Below are 5220 nucleotides of genomic sequence, written 5' to 3' on the forward strand. Positions count from 1 at the left end.
ATCTTAAACATGTTACACCTGTATGGGTCAACCTCAAGTTTCCACCCTGTTAAGGTTAATTGAGGAAAATGTTAATTAAATAGAATATTTTTTAAAACATGTTGGATTTAGTTATTAAAGGTGTGTTAATTTATTGAAGGTTAGCTGGCTAAATGTTGATCAGCTAAAGCGCTACAGCTAGATTAGCTAAAAAGATTCCACCCTGTGGGGTTCCACCCTGTTAGGTCACAGCAATATGATGTACGATAATGATAACAACAATGAAATCCATGAAATGCATTTTTATTTCCGGATTCATTTTAGTTGAAACAATGTTAAATAATCAGAACTGGGAGTGGTGCTCTTTCTTAATTACAAATCAAATTTGAAAATTACAATTTTCAGCTCTGGATGAATATTCATGAAAGATTTGAACCCTTAAAAAAAGGAGTAATAATAATAATAATAATGATAAAAATAATTATAGTAACTGATCTCACGTACAGAAAAGAGAGCTGGCCACCTTCTTTTGAAATCGACAATGGAAGGCTTGTCTTCAATCACCTCATCAGGAATCTACTGATCTCTGCGATGTCTGATCAGCATGTGATCTGCATAGGTGGCCGTGGTTTAACCTGTAGTAACTAAGATCATCTAGTCTCTTGTGCTGCACACTCTTTACACTTTCACATCCATGTTACTGAAATTGAAACAAAACAAAAAGACACCATATCATATATGAATTGTTACTTTAAATATCCTCATGAAAGTGTTAAGATACACTCTGACCCTTCATTATGATCTTGAAGATGAATACTTCTAAACATTTAATGGTGATGGTATTTTACTTACCTCTATGTGAGCGTCACCAATAAATGGACTTGTGCCTGCCCAGCTTTCAAGCTTGGAGATGCTTTTCAAAAAAGAGATGTTCTGTGATAACATATTAACCAAACTTGTGGTTATAAATTAGAAGATGTAAAACAAGAGTTTCCAACAAAAAATGAGTTGTAATAAGTCATAGTCCAGTTTACAAAAGATAACATTTCAATTACAACAAAGTAATAATAAAAAAAAAACACAGGGAAGGTGAATTATCCAGAGAACAGACACCCAACAGGGAAAAACCACTGAACTAAGCTAACATAGACACATTCAACAACTGACAAAGGAGAGCAGGGTTTTTATATATACGCAGACTCTGATTGATGATTAAACCCAGGAAGGTAATGAGACATAGCTAAATCTAATCTACATAATGAGACAGGGGAGGAAGTAAAACTTCAAGCAAGACAGAACTATCAAAGTAAAACATGAACCATAACTGAAACAAGGACATGCTAAAACATGGATGAGCTAATAGAGAAAGATGAGACAGAGGGTGGATATAATGAGTGTTAGAGCCAAACCATGGAAGAACATTTTTGGTAGTATTTGTGGCACTTGTTTGATTTATATAGGACGTTCATGGTGCAAATACATGCTGAATGTTTAATTTGTATCGGTTAGGATGAACATCGTAGGGTGCATGTGTAGTAGCCGTATAGTATGAGCCAGAACAGCATTGGAAACGTGCACTGTAGCAGCAAATAGTTGTTGTTTTTTTACTGTGACATTGTGATATTGTAGATTTGTTTGTATGTGTGAGTCAGAAATAAACCTGGAAGCTCACACAAAGAAGTGGAGGAATTATTTTTGAAAACTTGGAACAGAAGTTCACAACTACAATGACCATAATACTTCACACAAAACACAGTAGACCCAGTAACAGTATAACAGAGAAACAATGTCACAACAGAATGATGAAAAGGAAAAACAATAATCCAAAACTTTAAACACTGGATCAGAAAACCTAAGCAGAAACGGAGTCCCACCTGAAAACAGAAGATCAAATACAGGAAGCATGACACTTAAGGTCCGGTTTTGACACCGACAAGTGTTGTGTGTAAAACCACACCTGATATCATGGTGGCTGTGGCTCAGGAGCTACAGCAGGACGCCTACGAATTAGAAGGTTGGCTATTCACTCCCTGTCTTCCCCAGTCTGCATGCCAAAATATCCTTGGGCAAGATACTAACCCCAAGTTGCCCGATGGATCCATCCTGCTAATGTTAGAAAATAGTAACAATGAAATCATTGTGAGATCTGTGAAACACACATTCAGCTTATTCTCTGCTTGTGCTGATTTCACATTTAGTTTTGTTGTTTTGATAGTCCAGAGCAAGGGCGAATGTAGTTCTAGAGGGACTCAGCCCCAAATCATAATGCATGATGTCATTCATCCTTATAATTTATAATTATGGAATATACTACTTTCAAATGTAGTCAGCTCTTTTCACATTTTCAGTAGAATGTTACCTTGAAAAGCAACTTAAATAGTTGGATGACCTACTGCAGTGTCAAAGAATTATTCAGAATGAATAATCACAGATTTCAATATAATATACCAGTTATAGGGTGGACACTTTAGTTATCAAAGGCTCAATCATGTTGACCAGGATTTTTCAAAGTAAGGAACAACTTGTGAGGAGAAAGGAGAAACACCCACAACATGTTTTCAGTCTCTTAAGCAAATGGAGGCAGTCCACCAAATCGTTAAGCACTTAAAGTAGCACTATAAGCGGAAAACCACACTGCCAAGAAGCAGACTGGTAAGAGAGCTGCTTTTACATTAAAGTTGTTTAATTCTTAGAAACCCTCCTTTTATTGTGCCGACAAAGCATAGAGCATCACCATGTATCCTAAGTGGAGAATAGATTTGTGGTCGGTGACATCAGTGCAGTTGCAATTATCCTGTTTACTGCATGTGTTTACTCCATGTTTAGAGTGATATGAATCCTGTCGAGAGTTTATGGGATTATTTTCATCTTGCCTTATCATTCTAAATGTTTAATAAACACTGAAGCCAGATTCGACCAGAACAGGAATAGAAAGCAACCAAAGTCTTATTTAGGCGATTAATGGCAGTGCCTCTTTTTGAGCGCATTGTAACATTGAGATATCAAGAACACTTGACAGAAAAAATATTACTAAAATGCATTATGATTACTAGTACTATTGCTATAAATATTTTTAGGGGTACTGTGATGATATTTAGGGATGCTTGAGCACCTCCAAAAGCATCTAAACTAGCCTATGCTCAAGAGTTTCATCACTGGATGGAAAACGTGTTGAGAGACTTAGTAACACACACACACACACACACACACACACACACAATACAAGCAAACAGAGAATACAAGCAAACAGAGAAGAATATGGAGCAAAACACAAACAGAGACAGCAGCAGCGCCCCCTGCAGTTTGTGTGAAAAAAGAAAAAGCTTACAGCACCTGGTATTCCCAGGCGGTCCCAGATATAAATATATATTTATATGAAACGTGTATACTTTCTGCATTTTATGTATTTTAACCATATATAATACATATTACACAACGTAACACCTGCATATGGGTAAAAATAAATAAATAAATGGCTTTGATTTTGCCACCCCATCTGACTTCCATGCCACCCTAAGGCGCTTTCGCTAGATCCGCCCCTGGCGCTTAGCTTCCGAGATGAGACGAGATCGGGCGTGTTCAAGGTGGTATGGCCGTAAGCAAATGAAGCGCACACAAACTGACCTTTTATACATGTCAAATACTACTTCTTTCATCGTTTAACATCTTATGGTAAATTTTCACTTCAGCTTCAGCATAGAAAGCTGTTTACAGTAACATATCACTGATCTTAGATCAGAATAGTGTGCAGCTGGCTGTTAAAATCACCGCATTTATTTAAGTAACAAAACAAACTCTTTGGAGACGATCCACAAGATAAAAGTCTGAGAAGTGCTGCTGAAGCATTAATAAAAGGGGTGTTTGTCGTCTTGGTTGTCGCTTACGGCCATACCACCCTGAACACGCCCGATCTCGTCTGATCTCGGAAGCTAAGCAGGGTCGGGCCTGGTCAGTACTTGGATGGGAGACCGCCTGGGAATACCAGGTGCTGTAAGCTTTTTCACTTACACAGAGGGGGCGCTGCTCGTCTTCTTGTTTGTGTGAAACGATAAATTGCAGAAAACAATCCGTTTCTTTAAAAAGATATAATAGCTTGTCATTTATTAAGTACAAATTTATAGCTCATAATTACTTTGCAGGGCATTTTTTCCTATTTTTTATACTTTCTAATAGCAACAGTAAATTAATGAAACTCATCATTCCAAAAGATCCACTATACAGTAGCTATGGCCAGAAATGTACATAGATTCATGTCTGAGCCCAAACTGTGCCAACAACATATCCTCCACACCATTACACCAGCAGTCTGAACCGTTGAGACGCAGGATGGATTCATGCATTCATGTTGTTTCTGATCCTACTATCTGAATGTTGCAGAAGAAATTTTTCCAGTTGTCTGTTGTCCAATTTTGTTGCCTAAATGCACTGAGTTGAATGGCTGATTAGACATTTGCAATAAACATTTGAAGAAGAGGTGTACTTAATAAAGCATCCGCTGTGTATGAGGTTACTAACACAAATACGTTTACATGTTGTTTTTAGACACAATGACTTTGCTTGAATGCAGTTTTTTTTTAAAGTACTGAAGTCTGATATTCTGTTTTTTGTGTGTCAGGATTTGACGGAAATGAATCTTACGAGGTATAAATGGAAATGTTGCACACATAATTTAACAAGAAACTAGTTTATGAGGTTTATCAAATTTTATTCATCACAACTTTGCTGATAAAAATGTAAAAAGAAGACATGAGGTTGATGTGGAAACACTTGAACAGGCAGCAGGGCTGTCACAGAATACCCTCAGCATTTTGAAATGTTATTTACTGTACATTGCAATGAATATCCACCTAAAGTGATTTAATACTCATTTTACCCTGAAGTCACGAAGTCCAGGACAGATTTCAGGTTTTTCTCAATTCTGTATCTGATTTAAGAAGTGTGAATTAAATATTTGATTCAGAGCATGATCACAAGGGCTTTGGCATAACCGCAACACTGAAGATGAGGATTATTAAGGAGTGAGTGGGTTTGAGCCACATTCACAAAAAATAAAACATTAATACATTGTAGCAGGTAAAGATGATGGCCAATGACACTGTGACACTCATACTGCAGACAAACAGACGATAGAGATAAAAACAAAGCAAACGATTGAATGCTACACTCTACTAATCATCACGCTGATTAAAAAATAGCAAAAACAAAATAAAACTAGAGAAAATGAACAGACATGGTGTTTGA

The 5220-nt window shown here is 36.9% G+C and overlaps 1 non-coding gene across 1 annotated transcript; it reads left to right on the forward strand.

The window, feature by feature from the left end:
- Positions 1 to 3857: 3857 nt before the first annotated feature.
- LOC135933379 (5S ribosomal RNA) lies at positions 3858 to 3976 on the forward strand. The gene has a single exon (XR_010573753.1). It is a non-coding gene; the product is annotated as a 5S ribosomal RNA (ribosomal RNA).
- The last annotated feature ends 1244 nt before the right edge of the window (positions 3977 to 5220 follow it).

This window comes from Pelmatolapia mariae, linkage group LG22 (genome assembly GCF_036321145.2).
Source record: "Pelmatolapia mariae isolate MD_Pm_ZW linkage group LG22, Pm_UMD_F_2, whole genome shotgun sequence".
Classification (NCBI taxonomy): domain Eukaryota; kingdom Metazoa; phylum Chordata; class Actinopteri; order Cichliformes; family Cichlidae; genus Pelmatolapia; species Pelmatolapia mariae.